At 36.2% G+C, this 25,255-nt stretch overlaps 1 protein-coding gene across 1 annotated transcript in view; it reads right to left on the bottom strand.

Moving 5' to 3' along the window:
- STAU2 (staufen double-stranded RNA binding protein 2) overlaps positions 1 to 25,255 on the bottom strand; it is a 364,991-nt gene that overhangs the window by 44,826 nt on the left and 294,910 nt on the right. The gene's annotated exons all lie outside the window — the stretch shown is intronic.

The following is a 25,255-nucleotide window of genomic DNA, read 5'->3' as shown; positions in this document are numbered from 1 at the left end:
AAGCTTCAGAGGTATCTAGGCACCATGTCTGACAGTCTGTGAAGTATTTCATGTCCAGACTGCAATGAAGGGAGAGAGGTTTACTTTATTAACTCTTCTCTGGGGCTAAGCTTGGTCATTATAATTAATCACATTTTAGTTAGCTAGTTTTTGTTGTTGTTCTTCTTATCTATTCTACAGTAAATTGTTATATATATTGTTTTCCTGGTTCTGCTTAATTCACTGTGTAACAGTTTATCTAGATCTTTCCATGTTTCTCTGAATTCTTCATATTTATTCTTTCTTATGGAACACTAATGTTCCATTATGTAACAATTTGTTCAGCCCTTCCACTATTAATGGAGTGATACCTTTTTATTAATTTTCTATTACTTGCCCTTGCTTTTTACTTCTATGTATAATTAAAAAAAAAAACCAAGCTGGTTAATGAATCTCCTGGGTACTCACACCTGACTCTTAAAAAAACTGTTTTATTTTGTTTTGTTTTGTTTTTACTTTTTTGTTTAATGGACTTAGTTCTTTTTGTCTTTTTTCAGAACTTCATTTAAAAAATTATTTCTTTATTTAGGATATTTTCCCATGGTTACATGATTCATGATTTTTCCCATCCTTCTTTCCTCTTCCCTCCCAGAGCTGACAAGCAGTTCCACTGGGTTATACATGTGTCATTGTTCAAAACCTTTTCCTATATTGTTCATATTTGCAATAAAATGATCTTTTAACATCAAAACTCACACATCACCCCAATATTTTAAGTATTCATTTAGAATTCTAGATAATCTAGATTCTATTCTTAGATACTATCTTCTTAACTTATGCATTTAAACATACATATGTAATCACTACTCTATTGGTTACAATTTGTTACAATTTCAGAATTTTATATTTCTTGTTCTAGAATCCTTCATCATGCATCCCCCTCCGATTATATTTCTTCCATTCCTAGCAATTATTTCAATCTGTTCTTATAGTTTTCTAAACTTTGCTCCCCTGCTTGTTTTGTCCAAGTACATTATGGTGAGTGAGTGGCATTATTAAACTTCATTAATAAATGCTATAGTCAAACACAAAGTATATATCAATCTGAGACTTGCTTATATTTTTAGGCTCTTAAAATATGCAAAATTAATGGGATATTTTATGTATTCTATAAAATTAATCATATATCCAATTAACTTAAATAGTTCCTATATTTTTATTCCTTTGACTGATACACTATAAGATACTTGATACAATTCATTAGTATTCTTTATCATGTTAGTTGCACAGAATGTCCAGAACACTAAGGTAACAAATTGTCTCTAAAATTAATCACAGAATTAAAGGAAATTTTTTCCCCCTCAGATAACCTTGCTAATTTGATTCTTACCTCTAACTATAAAAATCATTACTCATTCTTTTCCAACGCATTCTGCCTCTTTAGTAAGTCTTTTTAGCTTACTAGACATGCAACCGATGAGACTGAGTCTATAAACTTATAATGGTCACTTAATGTTTAGTAAATATTCAACTTTTAAACTAGTTATGCACAAGACCTGATCTTCAACGTGGCCACATGTAGTTATCCAAATTGAGAAAGAGAAACTGCCTTTTTGTTTCCAATTACAAAAGGAGTCAGTTTGTTATATAAACCTGTTTTCCTTTCTGATAAAAGCTTCAGAGATTCAGTCACCTGGTATGGCCCAAGAGCATGACAGATATTTTATATGTACTCTGAAAAAGGGAATGCAGAAAGTTTTACCCAGATATAATCAGAACCAAAATGGTGTAACCCTAACTCTTAATACAGACAGAACAGGAAGAAGCTGATACGAGTCAGTGGGTGGATGGCATTGGAGAAGGACAATAACACTTGACATTAATTATATATCGTCCCACCCAATCCTAGGCAGGGTATATGCCAAGAAGTTCTTACATTCCTGTGGCCAGGAAACAGGGCCACACTAGAGTTTCATGGAAAACAAGAGTGCATTATAAAACACTTTAATCACTAGAGCTCCCTGCGAGGAATAAGTAATTTAACAAAAATTATGTGAAATATAATCAAATTCTGATGATAAGATATTTTTAAACAAAAAGCAATCTACTAGATTCATTTTCTCTCCTGATTAATGGTATAAAATTAATTTGTCAAGATTTTTGTGCCCTTATGCTTAAATGAAAATCTAATTCAAACAGAATAACAAGACACAAAAGAGACTGTCATTCTGAGATTATAAGGGAAGATTACACCATCTTCTTCCTAACCAGAAAGGGCAAAGCAAAAGATTTTTTTCCACAAATAACATCTAAAAAATTGTTTTTACTTATTTTTTGTGAAAAGGACCTTCAAAAAGTATATTTTCATAAATATATGTACACATACCCATCTAAATATATATACTTTGTTGTGGTAGCAAAGGGGCTTTAGAAAATGTCAGCTCTAGAAAATTCATTATGCATACTGAAACCAGAAACTCCCATAATATCTACTGCAATATTCATTTAAGTGTTTCAGTTCTTTTTTAAGAAACAGTTCCACAATAGTTCTAGGTTTATTGAGATTTTGGGTACTCCTAAGCACAGGGGTCAAATTTGTACTCCTGATCTGTGTCAGGAAGTTAAGCCTCCTACACATCATTAAGATGATACCCTCCATAAAGAGCTCCAAACTGCAGTCCTAACACGTGCACAACTCCCACTGAAATAAAAACCAAATACCAAATTCATGCAACTCTGCCCCCCTGATATCACCACATTCCACACATGCTGCTGTCATCGCATCCCACACCATGTTGTCACAACATTCAACTGTCTGTTACTAAGGGCCTTGGTATGTTACAGAATATATGCATTAAAAAGGAATTTTGAAAACATATTTTATAAATACCTGCCCTGGTGTGAGCATCTTCAAGCAATGAATAGGACTACTGTCTCTCAAAGAGCTTGAAGGGCAACTCTTATGCAAGCGCGTCTTTCCTTGACTCATGAAGGCCTCCTGCTACCACTGGTACAAGACAGTAAATATACAATGAAATCCAGAGGAATGGTATTTAGAGGAATCTAATGTAATTCAAAATCAGATCATTTCCCTTCCATTAGACCATTCATATAGGTCATTGTACATACATCATTTTCGTCTTCTCAACATAGACTGTCAAGATGGGATTCAAACAAAATTTCTGATTTTTATCTTTCTAAGGCTCTTGGGCATTATACCTGTGACACTTGGACATACTAGTTATAGTTGGCGTGGAGAGAACTACTTCTCACTTCTTTTTTCTCTCCTTGTCATCTCTCTGCACACTCTCCCTTGACCGTTCAATATATTTCCATGGCTCTCTAAGTTTGGAACTAGAGGGGACTTTTAAGATCATCTAAATTTGTCTTCTCATTTATTTTGCAGATGAGGAAACTGAAGCCCAGAGAGTTTAAGAAGAGTTTTTATCAGCCTATAATTGGGTTGGATTGAGCAAGATGAAATTTAAGAGGGATAAAATACAGTCTTAAATTTGGATTCAAGAAACCAACTTGACAAGGAAAAGATAGGCGAACTATGGTTGAACAATAAGTTAGCTAAAAAAGCTTTTTCAGGATTTTAGTGGATAACAAGTCTAATATCAGTCAGCAGTGTGATGTAGCAGTCAAAAAAGTGACATAATCTTGGGCTCCACTGAGTGGTATATCTACCAGGACTAAGGAAATGATGGGCTTGCTATATTCTGCATTACTCTAGATGACATCTAGAAGACTGTGTTCAATTTTGATCTGAATACTAAAATTTTTTGAAGGCAATGGATAAACTGAAGTGTATCAAGAAGAAGGCAACCAGGAGAGGGAAGGGCTTTGAGTCCATGTCAAAAAAAAGGATTGGTAGAAGGAGCTGGAAATATTTAGCCTAGAAAAGAGGAGACGCATGCAGGATATAATGATTTTCTTCCAGTGTTTTAAGTGATGTCACAAAGAAAAGGTGATGATAGGGAAGTGTTATTTCAAGCAGGAGGAAAAGCTTATTCTTAGGCATAAATGATGAGGAAGGGAGAAGAGGGAGAAAAGAACAATAATTGATTAAGAGAAGGCACTCTGCTAAATGCTTTACACATACTATCTCATTTGGTTTGATATGGAAATGTAATGCTGAGTTTTAGGAACAGCAAATAAGCTGGTGTGTATGGAATGCAGTTTGTGTAATGGGAAGTGATGTAAAATAAGCTCATAAAGGTTTTAAAGGCTTTTAAATGCTGAGCTGAGGAGTTTATATTTTATCCCAAAGGCAATGGGGAGCCCTTACTAGTTCCTGTGTAGGGGAATGATATGGTAAGGCTCAGAGTCTGGAAAGACAATTTTGGTAGCACTGTGGAAGATGGACTAGAGATAGAAAGACCAGAAGTTAGGAGTACAATTAGGAAACAGTACTGTAGACTAGAGGTAATAAAGGCCTGAATGAAAGAGCTGACCATATAAATGAAGAGTAGACACATAATAGGTATTATGGGAAAAGAACCAATGATATTTAGTAACTGATTTAGCATGGGGAAGAGGAGAATAGAAAAGGGAAGAGTTGAGGATGATTCTAAGACTGGGTCAATGAAAGAATGATGATGCCCTCACGTTAGAAAATTTGAAGGATAACTAACTTCATTTTATATTTGAGTTTGAGACATACATTTATAGATGTCTAACAGGTGATGTAGGACTTAGGAGAATGGCTTGGAGTGATCTACATAAAGATAGAGATGATAATAACAATAGCTAGCATTCATTATAGAACTTTAAATCTTGCCAAGTGTTTTATATATGCTATTTTATTTGACCTTTGCATCAACATCGTAAGGTAGATATTATTATTTTTCCCCTCATTTTACAGCGGAGGAAACTGAGTGAGAGGTTAAGCAATTTGCTCAAGGTCACATAGTGAATAGATGGAAAATCTTGAATCCCTAAAACTACATTACCCAAACTTCCTTTCTGTGTTACCCACAATTCTTTTTCCTTTCTGTTTACCTGCATCTTTTGCGTGATGGTACATAAGTTTTGGGTAACACCCCTCTAGCTCTCTCTTCCAGGAGAAGTGAGTGGGGAACGTTCCCTGTGTTCTCTAGCTCTCTAGTTAAATATTAATAAATCTCTATAAATATTATACTTTGGAGATGTTGAATATTAATTTTTAAAATCCACAATAGTAAGTATCTGAGATGGGATTTGAACTCAGGTCTTTTTGACTCCCAAACCTATACTCTCTCTGCTTTGCCACTAAGAGAACCGAGGAGCTCACTGAGAGAGCCTGTTGTGGGAAAAGAAGACCCAGGAAACAGGCATGAGAACATCTCCAGTGAAGAGGTGATGATAAGACATGGATGATGATCCAGGAAAGGAAACTGCAGACAGGGGGATAGGAGGAGAGGCAAGAGAGCAGTGTCATTAAAAGTCAGGAAGAGGAATAGGCAATAGTATTAATGCTGAAAAAAGTAATTAGGGAAGAATGGGAGGATTTCCAAAGAACATGAAGAGCCAAATTGAGACTAGATAGCATAAATTTGTTGGGGACCCAGTTAGCATAGTTGGATGACTTTAGCAGCATGAATGGAAAAAGAATTGGTGAATGAATTTCTTACTGGTATAGTAGATTTAGTTTTTCACTGGGTTTAATCCTGACAATAACTGGCATTTTGTGTTAAGGATATGGTCCTGAGAGGGATTCCTAAATTATCTTTGGGCAATGAAACATTCAAAAATGGGACAATGTTCTAGATAGCTTGTTCAGTGAGTTAATAGTTTTATGTCTGTGTGTGTGATCTCTCTTGTTCAACCTGTATGTGAAATTTTGGAATACAGTGATATATTTTATACTACAATGTTCTTGAAATTTGATGGTATTGAGCACTATGTCTCCTTTCCTTCTTCCTTGGAAGTTGGTAATATCTGACATCTTACTACATGAATAATTTAGAGGGATGACTGAAATTAAGATTAAAAGTAGCTATAATAGCAACTATAGCATATTTTGGAAAATAAAAAAAAACATTTAAATGGGTTGGAAAACATATTTGTTGTTATTTTTCCTCCTAAGGCTTTAATTATTACTAAGGTTCATAATCTAGACATCTGGTTTCCCTGTTGATCTGAGGATCTAAATCATGGTGGTTAACAGAAGTACCTTATTTTCTATTTGGTAAAAGAGCTGTGACTTTTATTTGAGGTAGGATTCATATTCCTTGTCTTTTTAATCTTCAGATTCAATTATTACAAAATACTAAAACTATATAGTAATAATTGTAATGATTAAAGCAAATCAGTCACTCCCAGTTAGATTTCTAATATGGTTCTGAGAAAGATCCAATTTCTGCTGATGGGCACATTTATAACATATGTTGATACTCCCCAGCTTCGCAAATGAATTATGAAATGTCTGGTGTTCTTTGTTAAATGAAGTCATCCTTGTTAAAGTATCAATAAGGCTTCCTCTCCACATTGCCATCACCCTGGACTTTGGAAATTGGTAAAACTCAACATCTTTGTCCATTTTTTTCTAGTTTGGCAACCACGGAGTGGTTTGGAAGAATTTCATAAGAACTGATATTTATTAATGGTTTATGAATATAGCATTTGTTGCATATTTTCTATACATCTTGAGATAAGTTGAACCTAGTGAGCTCTTAGTTTTCCAGTAATAACTATTATAATAAAATATGAAAAAAAAGGTATGACATTGAAGGGAAGGTCTCCAGAATATCTCTGTGTATAAGTAAACAAAAGTCCAGGACACAAGCTAAGGTGAGAGAATATATGGGATCCAGGCTATGTTTACTGACTGTTCATGAGAAAGCTAAAATGCTGAAGAACCATAGATGAGCACATTACTGGATGTCTGAGTGAAAAGGAATTGGGAAGGAAAAACTCATGAAGGGGCTAAGATATTCAATCATCTATAAATGTAATTTTAGGGCATAAGGGAATACAAGTTATATTCAGGGCACACATATACTCAGTAATGAGAAGGAACGTAAAATATCTATCTATCTTTATGTCTATCTATCTATTATCAGGAGCTACTTTGAGACCAGTAGAATTATAACAGAAGGAGAAACAGAGGAATCACAAACAGGATTTTGATTCATTGAAAGAGTTCCTGACCCCTTACTTGGAAAGAATCATGTGAGTTTCTCAAGGGATTCACACTCCGAGTAGTCTTAAGTGAAGAATTTTACTGCTGGAACCCAGACTATGACTTCCTTAAAGGCTTAACTCTGAGGAAGCCATCTGCCTATCAATTAATAGTCAAAGTCTTCTGGGAACATAAACTCTTAGGAGAGGGTTAATACTCAGACTATGACTTAGCAAAAGGCCCTGCCCTGTAGGAGGTACATACCTAAGTAGTAGCTAGGACTTTCCTGGAAGAATATTGATGTTACTCATGTACACAAGACCTCTCAATTTTGAAATCAGGGAAAGGCAGTTGGAGGCCAACTATCCTGGCTCTAAATCCTCATCAAACTCCTCTCCAAGCCTAAGAGCACATGTATTTGTAAATGCATCTATATAATAGGGACATTATTAATCATTCTTTATTAAGCACTTATATACCAGGTACTATGCTAAGTTCTGAGAATACAATAAGAAGCAAAATATAGTCCTTGTCATCAAGTAACTTACATTCTAATAAAGGAGACAACATACAAATATATGTGTGTATGTATATATATATATATATATATACATATATATACATATCTGTGTAGCTTGCTTTGTTAATCATCTCAATTTATCTGCTAGTTATATATACATATATGTATCTATCTATCTATCTATCCATCCATATCTCACTATCTACCGATCTATCCATGTATTCATCCATCTCTATCCATCGATCTATCCACCTATCCATCCATCTATTCATCCATCTATTCATCTCCCCTTCTCTCTCTATCCATCTATCCATCTCTCTCTATCCATTTATCTATCTATCCATCCATCTATCTAAACATCTATCCATCCATCCATCCATCCATCCATCTAGCAAATAGGAAATAATTAACAGAGAGAAGGCACTGGCATTAAGAGGGTGGATTTTACTTGAGTCTTAAAGGAAACCAGGGAGATCAGTGGAGGAGTTGAGAGATGACAGGTAGAGAGAATGCCCAGAGATGGTCCAGCCAGGAGGACCTGTCCCATAGAGTGCGTGCTGGAGAGTGATGTATAAAAAGATAGAAATGCAGGAAAGGGCTGCTTCTGAAAGGCTTTGAATGCTGGGGGAGGCAAGTGGAAGCCACTGGAATTCAGCCATTAGGGGGACGCTATGAGGAGATCAGTCCTTTTTCTGAGGAGAGGCAGAATGAAGGGTGGATCAAGGAGTGGGAGAGCCTTGAGGTTGGCAGACCCTCCAGGAGGCAACTGCAATAACGGGGTGCCGGTGGTGTCGGAGAAGGGGCCACACATACGATGATACTAAGAGCAGGGAAGAAGCTCAGCCACTAGAAGCAGAAACGTAGTAATAAAAGGGCGGAGGACGCGGAGGGCTGAGGCTTTCTCCCATCAGGCCCCAGACTTCCGGTGCCGGTGCCGGAGAGCTCTAAAGAGGAAGCCTGCAGGGATGGAACCCGGGAGAGGAAACTGGCTCCTCGTGCCCGGGACTACGCACATACTCACTCAGCCCCACCCCATCCTCTATTGTTCTTAGCTCTGTTTCATTCCAGCCCTTCCCACTTTGTTAACAGTTTCTCTTAGCAAATAGTTTACCTTAGTTTCAATTTCGTTAGTTCTTGCTACTGTCACTTCAGCCAGTCTCTTAGCCCTCAACTAGAAACAGCTGAAAAAATACGTTACAGAATTTTTTCCCCTTACTTCCCTATAGAAGTTTGGGGTTGCCATCTAAAATGGAGGTCTCATCTAGGTTATAAAGAAAACATTTTTTCCCTCAGTTTACCTGTTATCTTTAGAACAAAGCAATGCCCATTCTGTTACACAGTGCTCCTCATTTATAAGGACTGCTGTGTTGGCATGTGGGCAGCTATGTGGCTTGATGGATAGAGTACCAGCCTTGGACTCATCTTGCTGACTTCAGATCTGGCCTAAGACACTTATTAGCTGTGAGAACCTGGGCAAGTAATTTAACCCTGTTTGCTTCATTTTTCTCATCTATAAAATAGGCTGGAGAAGGAAATGGCAAACCAGTAACTTTGCTAAGGAAAACTCAAATGGAGTCAAGAAGAGTCAGACACAAAAGACTAAACAATAATATTGGCATGTATCACTCATGTAGGTGACATTCAGAATTTTTTTCAGTTTTGATAACTATTTTTACTAATTAACTTAAACCTGTTTGGAGAAACTAGGTTTGGTTAAATAATACATTCCCATAACCCACTGCTTTGTCTATACTATTCTATTCATTTGGAGCTTATGGTGGCTTCTCATAGAGCCAGACTCGGAACCATGATTCTGGCCTTCTTCAAAATCTTTTACCAGGCTGTTTCAGAATATCCCACTTATTTAGTTTGTCCTATTTTTTGATTTGTCACTTCTGTTGTTCTTTTTTAAACAAAGCTGTTTAGAGATGCAATTAAAAAACTAGAAAAAGAACAAATTAAAAATCCACAACCAAACACCAAATTAGAAATCCTAAAAATTACAAGTGAGATAATTAAAATAGAATGTAAGAAAACCAATGAATCAATACATCTCGGAGTTGGTTTTATGCAAAAAAATTAAAAAGATAAACCATTGGTTAGTATGATTAAAAAAAGAAAAGAAAACCAGATCCCTAGCATTAAGGATGAAAAAGGTGAATATGCCACCAATGAAGATGAAATTAAAGTAATTATTAGGAGTGATTTTGTTCAATTGTATGCCAACAAATTTAACAGTGTAAATAAAATGGAAGAATACTTACAAAAATATAAACTGCCTAGGCTATCAAAGAAGGAAATAGAATATCTAAATGACCCTAATTTTAGAAAAAAAGAAATTGAACAGGCTATAAGTGAAGTTCCTAAAAAACCATCAGGGCCAGATGGATTCACAAGTGTATTCTACCAAACATTTAAAGCTCAACTAATTCTAGTATTCAATAAATTATTTGAAATAATAGGTAAAGAAAGAGTTTTCCCAAATTCTTTGACAAATATAGTACTGATACCTAAATCAGGAAGAGCAAAAATAGAGGAAGAAAATTATAGCTAAATTTCATTAATGAATATAGATGCAAAAATCCTAAATAAAATCCTAAATAGGAGACTATAACAATACCTTACAAAGATTATACATTGTGATCAATTACAATTTCTACCAGGAATGCAAGGATGGTTTCATATAAAGAAAACCATCAATATAACTGATTATATTAATAACAAAGTAATAAAAATCTTATGATTATATCAATTGATACAGAAAAAGCCTTTGATAAAATATAACACTCATTCCTATTAAAAACACTGGAAAACTTCGGTATAGTTTTCCCCCTAAAATGATACAAAGTAAAACATCAGCAAGTATTATTTGTAATGGGGATAAGCTAGAAGCCTTCCCAATAAGATCAGGAGTGAAACCAGGGATGCCCATTGTCATCAATATTATTTAACATAGTATTAGAAATGCTAGCAATAGAAATAAGAGAAGAAGAAATTGAAGGAATCAGAATGGACAAAGAGGTGATAAAACTATCCTTTTTGGAGACAATGTGATAATGAGTGGAAAATCTTAGAAATTAAACTAAAAAGTTAGTTGAAACTATCAATAACTTTAGTAAGGTAACAGAATATAAAATAAATCCACAGAAGTCATCAGCATTTTTATAGATTACTAACACAATCCTAAAGAAGAGATAGAAAGAGATATTCCATTTAAAATAACCACAGATAAAATAAAATACCAATGAGTTCACCTGACAAAACAAATCCAGGAACTACATGAACATAATTATAAAACACTTTTTACATAGATAAAGTCAGAATAAAGTTTAAATAAAGAGAAATGTTAATTGTTCATGGATAGGCAAAGTCAATATAATAATTATATAAAAATATGATGATTATATGCATAATAATAAAATGACAATCTTACCTAAACTAATGTACTTATTTAATGCCATCCCAAATAACCAAAAAATTACCTTATAATCTAAAAAAAAAATAAAACTAATTTGGAAGAGCAAAAGGTAAAGAATATCAAAAGAATTAATAAAAAATATGAAGAAAGGAGGTTTAGCAGTACTGGGTTTTAAACTATTATTATAAAGCAGTAATGATAAAAACTATTTTTATTGGTTGAGAAATAGAAAGGTAAATCAGTGGAACAGAGTAGACATACAACAAATAGCATTAAAGATTATAGTAACCTTGTATTTGGTAGAATCCAGGTTATTAGGATAAGAAATTACTACTCATTAAAAATTGCTGGGACAACTGGAAAATAGTTTGGCAGAAATTAGATATAGACCAATACCTTACACCATTCACTAAGATAAGATCAAAATAGATATAAGATCTAGAAAAGGAGAAAATTAGAAGAATAGGGAACATATTACCTATCAGATTTATGGATGGGAGAGAAATATATACATAAATAAGAGATGGAGAGCATTGTACAATGTTAAATTGATAATTTTGAGGACATGAAATTGGAAATATTTTTGTAAATATAAAAAAAAATTTGCCAAGATTAGAAAGAAAAAGAAGAGAAGAATGTATTATCAAATAAGAGATAGAGAACATTACAAGATATAAAATGAATAATTTTGATTATATTAAACTATAAAGGTTTTAAACAAACAAAACCAATGTAACCAAAATTAGAACGGAAACAACAAACTGAAAAAAAAATCTTACAGCAAATTTCTCTGATAAAGGTCTCATTTCTCAATTATACAGAGAACTGAGTCCACTTTATAAGAACACAAATCATTCCCCAATTGACAAATGGTCAAAGGATATGAACAAGCAGTTTTCAGATGAAGAAATCAAAGCTATCAATAATCATGAAAAAATGTTTTTACTCTTGATTAGAGAAATGCATATTAAAACAACACCTCACACCTATTAGACTGGCCAATATGACAGTAAAGGAAATGATAAATGTTGGAGGGGGCATGGCAAAATTGGGACACTAGTGCATTGTTGGTGGAGTTGTGAACTAATCTAACCATTCTAGAGGGCAATTTGGAACTCTGCCCAAAGGGCTATAAAACTGTACATACCACTATGTATCCAAAAGAAATTAAAAAGGGGTAAGGGGAAGGCCTTACTTGTACAAAAATATTTATAGCAGCCCTTTTGGTGGTGGCAAAAAATGTGAAATTAAGGGGCTGTCCTTTAATTGGGGAATGGCTGAACTAACTATAGTGTATGATGATAATGGAATACTACTGAATTATAAGAAATAATAAGCAGAATGATTTCAGAAAAAGTTGGAAAGATCTACATGAACTGATGCAGAGTGAAATAAGTAGAACCAGGAAAAAACTGTACACAGTGATAGCAATATTACCTTATGATTAACAGTGAAAGACATTGCTATTCTCAGCAATGCAAGGATCCAGGACAATTCTAAAGAACTTCTGACAAAGAATGCTATTCATCTCCAGAGAAAGGACTGTTGGAATAACATCACAGATCAAAACATGCTATTTTTCACTTTAGTTTATTTGTGTTTCTCTTTTGGGGTTTTTGTTTTATTTGAGTATTCTCTTACAACAATGTCCATTATGGAAGCATGTTTTGCATGATAATACATGCATAATCGAGAACAAATTGCTTACTATCTCTGGGAAGGGAGTGGAAAGGGATGGAAAGAGACAATTTGGATCTTATAATTTTAGGAAATGTATTTTGAAAATTTTTATTACAAGTAATTGGGAAAATAAAATATTAAAAAAAAAGATTAGGAGGAAAGCAGAAAATTGGTGGGGGTGGGGGGAAAGTCTTTATTGACAGTCTCTTGGATAGAGATCTCATATCTAAAATATGTAGAGAACTTTGTCAAATTTAAGAGAATAAGAGCCATCCCCCAACTAGGGCAAAAGCTATGAACAGTGTTCAGATGAAAAAAATCAGTCCTATAGAGGTATATGAAAAAATGCTCTAAATCACTACTGATTATGGAAATGCAAACTCAAACAATTCTGAAGAGTCTTCTCACCCCATCAGATTGGCTAAAATGACAAAAGAGCAAAATGACAAATGTTGGAGGTGATGTGGAAAAGTGGGGACACTAATGTACTGTTGGTAGAGCAATGAACTAATCCAATCATTTTGGGGAGAAACTTAAAATTATACCCAGAGAGGTATAAAATTGTGTATACTCTTAGACCCAGCTATACCATTATTGAGCCTATTTCCCAAGGAGATCAAGGAAAAAGGAAAGAACCTATATATTCTAAAATATATATAACAGCTCTCTTTGAGGTGGCAAAGAACTGGAAACTGAGAGAACATCCATCAATTGGGGAATTGCTAAGCAAACTGTGGTGTATAATAGAAATGGAATACTACTGTGCCATAAAAAACAATAAGCAGATTAAATTTTTTAAAAACTTGTAAAGTTCTATGTAAGATAATGGAGTGAAATGAGTAGAACCAAGAGAACATTATAAATAGCTCCATATTTAATATTTGAAGCTTTGAATGCTTACTTCCAAAGAATAAACTGAAGAATGGAAACAGGGAAAGACAATCTATATATACATGTCTGTTTGGAGTATGATGGCTTCTGTGGTAAGGAGAGGGGAGAGAGGTGCTGAGATATGAGGAAATAAATTCTATTAATAAAAAATAAAACAAAGCCATTTAATGCTCATTTTCTTTAGTTTACCATAAGGCATTAAGTAGGTCTCCTTGATCTTAACAAATTAAGAGGAAGCACCTCTTGACACTTCAGCATTTAAAAAAATTTAATTGGAATAAGAAAGTAGAACTTTAAGCAAATCCAACTTAAAATGAAAACAATAGTATGCATTTTAATATCATTTTGTGCTTTTTCAAAGCACTTTCAAAAGCCTATATTACACACACACATATATGTACACACTGTCCTTCATATATGAAAATGATAATAATTTTGACTGACATAGAAGGATGAACTGTTAGTGGAGTCAGATTTACCATGATTCCTGTCCACCCCACTAGACTGATGGCATGAAAATACAAGATAACTAACAATTTTATAACAGGATACAAAAGGAATTTATTTCCTGTGTTCTTCTATCAGCCTGTTTCAAGTACATATTATTATCAATCAAAACCATTTATATAAGTTAATCAGTTTTTATGTTGGAATTTCTGATAGGATAATGGATTAAGAGCTTGAAGGGAATTTAGAATCCATGTAGTCCAACTCCCTGATTGTATAGTTAAAGAAACTAAAGCCCAGAAGTTAAAGAACTTGTCCAAGATTTCACAGGTATTAAGAAGCAGAGACAGGAGAGTGGAGGATATAGTTTTATGATAAAGATTATAAAAGAAATGAGTTCATTTAATTAGCCTTTTATGTTAGATGTAATGATACACAATTTAGGTTTCTGAGTTTTTCTCACTGATTTGTTGTTAGCTTGATTTCCCATGTCTTCGCTCAGTTTATTTGCTGACATATAATCCAAGAATTTTAAATTCCTCCTTTCATGGAAAGTTTATGCTGGGAAGGCAATTGAGATACCACCACTTCATCTGTGAAGGCAAATTTCAAGAGGGTCAGATTCCTTGGTCTAGATTTATCTCCTATTTGGAATAAATAAAAGTCTGGTGGCTTTAAAACTATTTCTAATCAGTGAGCAGCTGCAAGCTAAGTTCTTGATTTGCAGGCTATGAGAATGAAGGCTAACTCACTCAGTCTTCAAGGACTGGCCTTAACCATTCCCCGTTTGGTCCTTGCACAACATGTTCCAGTTACCTTTTCTTCCTTTATTGTCACCATCTTAGAAATTCTAAAACAGGGGCAGATTGAATCTTCACATTAAGGTTTTGATTGGGATTTGAAATCCCTCTAGTTAACATGAGCTGGCAAGTTTGCAAGCAAGATGCTGAGGCACATGACGGAAAACTCTGCTGCCTACAAACTTGAGCGGTGGGTTTCAGTTTGGGAATTAAACACTTCAGTAACATTGGCTAATACAGGAGACCCTTCTTTTATTTAATTTTTTTTCCACATGACCTCGGTTTCTATGAATGCAGTTAAGAAATAGGCTGTTGGGGAGACTATGATGAAACCTATTTAGCCCTTCTTGTCTTCCATTCTCAAACTAAAACGCAAAGTTGGTTCTCAGCAGTCTCCACTTTCTATCTGAATCCTTTCTGAATGAAGGTTCTTGCGGCTGCTTATTATTCTTTTAGAGGCTGACACCTATTCTCTATTCTCCTTAACTTTGAATATCATTTTTCAAGCTTTCTGTGAAATGCAGTTACACTTCTATGAAGAGAATCCAACTGCCAGTCTTGAAAAATTCTTTGAAACCAGTAACACCAGGTGCTCTGTTCAAGAAGGGAGGGCAGGCTGCTTCATATAATGTACAATACAACATTTGTTCTGAGGCAGCATTGGATTAAAACACACACACACACACACACACACACACACACAGCCTCAATAGCTCAATGTTTCCCATTAAGCATTCTAAAGGCTCCAGAAATACAAGGAAATTTTCAAAACACAGCATCCATAAATGGAAAAATAAGAGACAAAGGAAACATTAAAAAAGGTGTCCGGACAAGTTTAATATAGTTTATCACAACATTCTTAATAGAAAAAGGAAATGAGACAGGGTTATGTAATAGACTAGCAAACACAAATATCTCCTGATGAAAATGGACACACATTTACACATGTGAATAATTTTTACAGAATTAATTTGTCTTTGTCATGTTTTCATGTGATAAAGATAAGATGTAGGAAACAGAGTTAATTGGCAATTAGAGTTTGTTCTACTATTTTCTCAGTATAATTTATCAAAGTCATCTCTAGCTTTCAAGATAAGGTCTTATATGGAAAAACTACCGTCTGAATATCAATGATGTCTTCCAGGTTAGTATGGCCTCTCATGACGGTTTGGTTGCCCTACAGAGCAACTGTGTGCACTTCTGAATAGAAGAAGTGACTTTCTTTTTCAATTCTTCTACCTCCTTGAGTTTCAAAGGCCAGGGAAGTGGAGAAAAGAGAAGTCACCAGAGAAGTCTGCTGCCTCCCACCCTACAACTGTGAGACCCGCAGCTGGGAAAGCCTTTGAATGGGGAGGAGGAGGTCTGAAGGAAAAACAAAGATGTATTATTTTATCTAACTCAGTGTGTTTAAATTAAATGCCAAAGGCTGAAATTCATTTAAAGATTTCATGTTCCTTCACTTATTTGGTATTGTTTTTGTTCGTTTTTAATTATGTTTTTCTATAAATGTTCTCTTCTGACATCCTGAGCATCTCGAATTTTTATGTCCTGAGGTTGTCTGTGATTCATCTATTACTTCTGGTAACAACTCAAGATCATCTATTACTTCTGGTAACAAAATCTCTCCCTATGAATCAGAATCAAAGGACTTAGGAGGGACCTCAGAAGCAATCTCTTTAGTCTAATCCTGGGTTCAAATGATACCTCAGAAATATACCGTGTGATCCGAGGCTCTTCTGTAAAATAGGGTTTTTGTGAGGATTAAATGAGTTAAAGTATGCCACGTACTTTGTAAATTTCAAAGTACATTCTATTAATGCCAAATGTTACTACTACTAATAGCAACAATAACTTGTGTCTGATTGAGCCTTCCTCTGTAAGTGCTAAGAGGCTTTTGCTTGAATGCTTCAAGAGGGAACCCATCCTCTGGGGTCACCTGCTCCTCTTTTAAATAACTCTAATTGGTAGGAAATTTTTCCTTAAATCATACTTAAACCTGTTTCTTTGAAGCTTCATAGGATCATAGATTAGAGTAGGAAGATGACTTAGTCATCACCCCATCTAAACCCTTCATTTCACAAATAAGAACAATTAGGTCTGGTGTCAAGTCAACAAGCATTTATTAAAAAGTGCCTTTGATACTACGGTCCATTGCACTAAGCACCGAGGACACCAAGAAAGACAAATAACAATCCCTACTCTCAAAGAGCTCGAAATGGAGGAGACAGCATGTAAATAACTAGGTATAAACAAGCTTCACACGGGAGCTAATGTTGGAAGTTAAGTTTATCCAAAGCCACACAGAGTAGTAAGTGGTAGAGCCAAGATTTTATAAACTCAGGTTCTTCAGTTCCACATCCAGTATATTCTTTACTACGACCTCTGGGGCCCAGTACAGGTCTAATTCCTTCTTTACACAGTAGCCCTTCAAATACTTCTACTTAGCTGTTGTGTCTCCCTCAGGGCTCAACATTCCCAGTTCCCTCACATCATCTTCAGCTAGAATAATCTGTAGGTTCTTCCCTATCCTGGTTGCTCTCCTCTGGGGAGTCTAAAGCTTATGAAAGTTATGAAAATGTAGTGTCCAGAATTGAACCCAACACTCTCCCTATGTCTAAGCAGGGCAGAGGAGAGCAGTTGGGCTCTCCCTTCCCTAGTTCTGTCTTTTCTCCTCACAGGAGAGCCATTTCATTTTCAAGGATGCAAAAGACTACCATGTGGAAGAAGGATAAGACTTGTGATTGGCCTTTGAGAGCAAAATTAAGGGCAATGGAAGCTGGAGGAGGTCAATTTAAGCTCAATGTAAAGAAAATCCAAATAATTAGAACTACCTAAAAGTGAAATGTCTGCCTTAGGAAGAAGTGGAGAAGATTAGACATCTGCCTTCAAGCCAAGGATGGAGGCCACGGATTGGGAGTATTATTATAAGGATTCCCTTTTGGGTAGAGTTTGGACTGCATGGCTGCTGATGTTCCTTCTGTGACTCTTGATGCAGCCCTCTTTTGCGGGATGGTGAGGGGTGCCACAACATACTGTTGATTCATGCTGAGCTTGTAGTCCACTGAAGTCCAAGACTACCTGCTGCAAAGCCCTAGCTCGCTCATCTTATATGTAAAAGATTAATTTTTTGGAACCAAAATATAACTAGTTTTTAAAGCTATTTGGACTCTTATTCAAATGAAAACTTCATCTCTGAGTTTTGTGTCATCTGCAATTATGATCAAGTTTTCTATTCAAGTCATTGATAAAAATATTAAATATACAAAATTAATAACAGAACCCAGAAGTACTTTACTAACGACTTCTCTCTAAGCAGTTTTCAACTGTATAATCACTACCAAGTGTCCAGCTTTTCAACCAGTTCCAAATGCAATGAACTATACCATCATTTACTTATAGTTCTCCTTCTTATTCATAATGCTAGCAAGAGAGACTCTGTCAAAGCTTCAAAGTGTGCCAATGAAATTAATCATCTTCATTAACAGAAGATGATTGCATCTAATTTCATTTTCTTGAGCTTTTTCAAAAACAGCTTTGGGGAAGGGAAGAGATAATCGATTTCTCTATCTTCTTATGCTATTATTTTAAAAAGTTTTTTCTATTTTAATGCTTTTCAAGTTCTTATTCTTTCCCGGATGAAATTCAAAACATCCATGTTCTCGTTCCTCTCTGCTTTTTCTGACAAAAATTTAACAGAAAATATCATTCAAATGAAAATTTCTAGGTTCCTCATTCTAAGAATATTTTCACCCTATTTTTCCACATTGCCCAGACATCTGTGATCCAAATTTCAATACACATTCGGGTGGACATTGTATAGATCTAGACTCATGATATACATATCTGGGACAGAAAGTTTGGATGGACGATGGGTTCACCCAGAGTTGAACAGAAAGAGAATAGCCTGGCATGTGTTCAGAAACTGAAATCTTCCTTTATTGAGCCCCAAGCTTCTAATTAGTCTATCTTTTAAATACTAATATTCTACTAGTGTTATATATAATATGGCAGTGGCATGGAATACAGCTGCCTCCAAAAAAGCTAAAAATCATTATCACACAGAAGGAAATGGAGAGGTATTTGGGAAGTGTGAGCAGACTACAACATATAACCAATGAAAAAAGCTAAAGAAAAATGCATCGTCAAAGAACTGCATTATTCTTAGGAGTCAATAGAGAGAAGAAGGGATGGTCAAAATGGCAAGACCGAGAGGTGAAAGTGGATAGTTGCAATGTCAGGAGAAGGGAGGGAAGGTCTCTAGCCCACTGGGTGACTTTTGTTATGGTAAACAATTGGAAGGATGAGGACAAGAGTTGTACAAGATGGGCACACACATATGGCTGATGATCTGCATTTTGGGTGGTAACTCCAGAACAGATTTGATCACAGATTCATTCAGGCATTTAGCTGTTTTGTTTTGTTTTGTATTGTTTTTGGTTAAACCCTTACCTAACATCCCAGACTCAATACAGAGTGTTGCTTCCAGGGCAGAAGAACAGTGAGGGTTAGGCAATTGGGGTATAGTGACTTGCCCACAGCTAGGAAGTATCTCAGGCCAAATTTGAACCCAGGGCCTCCCCTCTATAGGTTTGGCTCTCTAGCCACTGAGTCACCTAGCTGCTCCTTTTTCTTTTTAATTATATTGACTTTACTATTCCATAAAACAATAGAAACAGTTTTATGCACAAAATTTATAACTATAAAATTAAAAGAAATGGATAGAAAGAATGTTATTTGCAAAAAGTATGTCAGATTAAAACCTGACATCCAGAATCAGCACAGAACACATCTCTCTGAGACTAATAATACATTCACCCCAATGGAGTAATAGTTGAGGACATGAACAGGTAATCTGTGAAAGAATAAATATAAGCTATTAATAACTATGTAAAATAACCTCAAATGAACTAATAATGAGATAAATGCAAGTCAAGACATCTTAAGATACTATCTTACACTTAGTGGAACTGGTAATTTTGGCCCAAAAGGATAAAACTCCTTAGTGGGGCTGAAAGGAAATGGGACTGTAGGACTACAGGCTGCTGAAAACATTTTGCAAAGCAGTATGATAAAATGGATCATAAAACAGAAAAAAAAATCACAGATAATTGTAAAACCAAATAAACTGGAAACTGGTGAGTAACAGAATCAAGTATAATTTATTCATGTGACATAATGCTGTGGCATAAATGGTAAGCATGAATCATATAAGGAAATATGGAAAGACTTATAGATGATCCAGAACAAAATCATCAGAAACACAATAGTATACCCACTATAATGATATTATGATATAATAATGATATTTGTTTTAAAAAGACAGGAAAACAGGGCCAAAGATGATATAACCTTGGGCAAGTGTGAAAGGAGACACAAAACAAAGCCATTTTCTTTGCTTGTTTGTAAGTTAATTTGTTTGGTTCTGCCTTCTAAAAGGCTAAGGTTCTGGTTAAGTGTTACCTATTGTTTTATGTGTTTGTTGTTTTAAAATATTAATGTTAAGTTTATAAGTTAAACTATCAAAAAAGAAAAAAGGTCCTATAAAGAATGTCACTGAAAGGAAAACAACCTAAAGCTTACTATCATTAAAGAAAATGGAATCTACTCTTTGAAAAGTCTGGGGAATGAGGAATGGGCAAGAAAAGCAGCAATCTGAGGTACAGCATAGTGGGGAGGAGGATGAGATAAAGAATACATTTGTAGTATTTTTTTAAATAAATGGGCATACTTTTAAAGTTAGAAAATCTTTTATTCCAAGGTATACACTTTTCTGTTTTGAAATGAGTCAAGCGAGAGGTCAAAATGGTGAAGACTAAAAAATCTTAGGTGGTCAATAACATACATGGCAAGCAATTTTTGAATTTTCCAGAGCACAAAATGTCTTATAGTCTCCAAAAGTCAGAAGAACCCCCCTTTAACCCACATGATTCCTGGGAAGGAAAGATGAGGTGACTTGAGGAGAGTTCACATGATAATAGTTGCAAAACCAGGATTTCAACCTGGGTGCTATGACTCTGAATCCAGTATTTCTGCTGGTATCATGTTGCTCCATTCATGTTATTCATATTTTCATTTTTCCTCAACTTTCTTCTAGCATACGTTCCCAATTTAGTTTTGAATTACTTCTTATGTTCTTCAAAATCTTAAAAATTTTAATGTATTCCTCTTCTCTTGTCATTCTGCTTTTCTCTCCCTTCTAAAGGGATCACTTTGCACTTATTGCCATATCTGGGCTTCAATAATTTGATATATTTACTATAGATCTGGAAGGGCTATCCATTTGTTATTGCTAATATAATATTTACCCAGCCGTGCTACCTATAATTTAGCTTAAAATGTATATTTTCTTCAAAGATTATAATACTTCGTTCTTCTTTTCTTTAAAACAAACAAACAAACAAACAAACAAACAAACAAACAAAAACTTTACCTTCTTAGTATCAATTCCAAGGCAGAAGAGCAATAAGGGCTAAGCAATGGGGGTTAAGTGACTTGCCCAGGGTCACACAGCTAGGAAGTGTCTGAGGCCACATTTGAGTCCAAGACCTCCCGTCTTTAGGCCTGGCTTTCTATCCACTGAGCCACCCACCTGCCCTCTAAATGTCTCTGTTTTTGCAAGGACTCCACCATCCCTGCAGTCACCATGGTTCCCAATCCCAGAGATACTCCCTTAATTTACATTCACCTTCATCTAATCAAGCAGTCCATCTGTCAGATGTCATTAAGCACTTACTCTATGCTAGGCAAAGCAGTGAGGCAGTGCCAGGTTGAAGGGGTTGAGCCTGGAGTCATGAAGACTCATCTTTAGGGGTTCAGGTCTGACCTCACAATGTAAAGGTTAAAATTAAATAGTTGGACAATGACTATATGAAATTATGCAATCACCAATATTTATTATATCTTGAGTCCGAAATTTATTTACAAATATTTACAAATAGAGGGGAAACAATAAAGAAGAGAAATGTGAGGCAATCAACCTAAATGTTTTGTTTCGGGTCTGCTTAATCCAGGCAGAGATTAATTAGCTCTCAACCAGAAGACTAGTGGCCTCCTGCAAGATGGAAGCTAGTCTCTCTAGAAACTAGGAAAGGGATCATCCTTTTACTCACCCAATGAAGTAATCTAAGAGTCAGACTCCAAGTAGAAGCCGAGCTCTGAGCCCACAATTTAAGCTGTAGTCTCCAGCAAAGCTCCCTCTAAGACTATCTAAGACTATCTCCAGAAGACAATCTCTTCTGAAGGAGTTCAGGACTTGCTTTTTATGGTGACTTCCTGTCCCTTCTCCTCTTCACAGGGGCCAATCACAGTTTCCAAATTGTTTAGCACTGCCCAGGGGGCATTGTGTGTAGGATCAACTTCTCACCTTCTGAAGGTAAAGTTCTCATCAAAAAGATTCACAGATTCCTAGCAGATTGAGTTCATAAGGGTGTGAATTCTCTAAGCACCTTGCTAACCCTAATACTAAGTAGAGTATTTAATCTTTTGTTGATTCAATTCAAAAGTAGACAAAGGAGAGTTAAATCTGTCTTCACAATCTAGTGAGATACTAAGTAGGGGTACTTAAGTTATTGTTAACTCAGGATAGACAATAGAGTAAAGAATTCTCTTTCACAATACAATGACAACTTAATCACTTAGTGAGTCAGTCCCTGTTTGCCTTCATTTACTGACCTGTAAAATGAGCTGGAGAAGGAAATGACAAACCACTGCAGTATCTTCACCAAGAAAACCCCAAATGGGGTCCCAGAGAGTTGGACATGACTGAACAAACTATATGCCAGGCACTAGATATATGAGGAAAGGCACAGAGAGTCCCTGCCTTGAGGAACTCACATTCTAATTTCAGAGACAACCTGCAAATAACCCAGTGCAAATGAGCATCCAAAGGATCACCTGGAAATAATCGACAGAGGGAAGGCACTAGAAGTTACGATTAGGAAAGGCTTTCTGTAGAAGGTGAGATTGTAGCTGGGACCTGAAGGAAGCCAAGGAGGGCAGAAAGTAGAGTGTTCCAGGAATGGGGGCAGGGGTTCTTTGTTTATTCTACCTCTACAACATATCTTTTCTTTTAAACCCATCCTTTCTGTCTTAGAATGGATACTTGTATTGGTTCCAAGGCAGAAGAGCAGAAAGGGCTAGGCCAGTGATGGGCAACCTTTTGACCTTGGAGTGTCAAAATTCACCAAAAAGCTGAGCATAACTCGGGTGGTGTGTCACTTTGAGGAAAAAACACATAATTTTGTGATATTTATAGTTTAAATAACAAAAAATGTATAATTGTAATATATAATTATTTAAAAAACCAAAATAGGTAAATTAATATAGGTAGAATTGTCATCTATAGTGCACAGAATGTCTACACTACACTACAGCAAATATTTCATCCTTGGCATGTGGCCCCATACTTCTCTATATGCAGCCTCATGTCATCAAAAATGGCTATGTGTGTCAGTGCTGACACGGGTTTTGGTTTGCCATCACCAGGCTAGGCCATGGTGTTTAGGGAGTTGTCTAGGGTCACACTAGGTAGGAAGTATCTGAGGTCACCTTTGAACCCCCAATTCCAGGCCTGGCTCTCTCTCCACTGTTTCCCTAGCTGTCCTCCACCCCATCCAGCATCAGTCACTTTCTTCCCGCTCACCTGGTTATTCACCCCAGCTCAGGCCCTCTCACTGGGACTAGGATAGTCGCCTCCTAGACCTGACTCTCCCTCCAGCTCCTCTTCTCTCCAATCCATCCTCTACACAGTTACCAAATTGAGATTCCTAAACCCAGGTCTGCCTTCCCCTTGTTCCAGGAGCTCAGGAGCCTCCTCATTTGGCTTTTAAAGCCCTGTTTCCAATCTGTCATCCCAGTCTGATTTCCTGAGTTGCCTTCTCACACTCTCTATCCCCGCCACCTTGGCCCACCTGGTACCTGCATCCATAGTCCTCCATTTCCTGCGGGGCCCCTTCTTCCTGTCCATCTTGAAGCCCCTCGCCTCATTCAAGGGCTATCTCCCACCTGAGGCTTTTCCTGAGGCCCCCAAGCAGGGCCCACCCTCCAAATGACTTTGTGTTTATCCTGCGTCGTTCCCCCCCCCTTAGAATGTAAAGTCCTCCAAGAACGACTATTTTCGTTTTTGTCTGTCTATCATCAGCCCCTGCCATGTCCCTGGCACACAGCTGCCAATTAAGAAAGCTTGTGAAACTGAATCTTCAGCTTTAAATTTGTGCTAGTCTCTGATAATTCTCAAGGTGAATAGACACGCCAGAGCGCCTGCGTGCCTTGCCTGGTCAATGAACCACGAGCTTCCATATCCTTTATGCTTCCAATACATTCCAATGGAAGTATGAGGTATATATATACATATACATATATTCCAGTTTTTATAGTTGGCTTAGATCCTTCTCTTCCTGGGCTTTTCCAGATTATCTAGAATCACATATTTAGAAATGAAAAGCACTTGTTGAAGGAGATCACAGAGAGGAGTATTAAAGTCCAAGGACCTAAATGGGAAATGGTGAAAAGCAGGAAAATTATATAATATATAAAAATATATATATGTAATATATATAAAAATTATATAGAAATATAAGGGGAGGTTTCCTAAAGAAACAGAAAAGGATGGACTGCAGGATTAGAATATCGAAAATTATTATTTATCTTTTTATCTTCCTTAAAATGATTTTTCTGCATCTAGTAGGTGCTTAATAAATGTTTCTTGAATTGATTTGAATTCCTGGGGCATTTATCCAGACCAGAATGATGAGCCTCCTGGAACCTATCACAACTGCTAACCATTATCCACTTCTGGGAATGCTGGAATGAATGATACCATCAGAAGAAACCTGGAAGAACCACCGGGGATTATGAAGTCATGGCAGGAAACTCAAAGACAAGGGGGCATGTGGAGTGTTTTCACCACTGCTGCAGACTGAAGGCTGGGATTTTAGAAAGAAAAGGAGGATATAGGAAGCAAACAGCTGCCTAAGAAGCTGACTTTCTGTGTGTAGCTTTCGGGAATGTGGCTGGGGAAAAGAGTGCATTTAAACAAGGGCTAGAATGTTTGCCTAAAGACTTGCTGAGGGAGCAGCTGGGTAGCTCAGTGGATCGAGAGTCAGGCCTAGAGACGTGAGGTCCTGGGTTCAAATCCGGCCTCAGACACTTCCCAGCTGTGTGACCCTGGGCAAGTCACTTGACCCCCATTGCCCACCCTTACCACTCTTCCACCTATGAGCCAATGCACAGAAGTTAAGGGTTAAAAAAAAAAAAAGACTTGCTGAACCAATCAAGAGAGCTTTAAGTGGAAAGTGGAAGTTACAAGGAAAGTGGCCAAATGAAATTGCCAAATTGGAATGTGTGACATGTGATAGGAAGGAAGACTCATACTTGACGTGTCCAGTCATTAAGAGAACAGTTAAGAAGGCCAGAAA

This window comes from Gracilinanus agilis, chromosome 1 (genome assembly GCF_016433145.1).
Source record: "Gracilinanus agilis isolate LMUSP501 chromosome 1, AgileGrace, whole genome shotgun sequence".
Taxonomy (NCBI): Eukaryota; Metazoa; Chordata; class Mammalia; order Didelphimorphia; family Didelphidae; genus Gracilinanus; species Gracilinanus agilis.
Note: the sequence above shows the minus strand (reverse complement) of the source record. Positions and strands in the feature narration are given on the sequence as shown.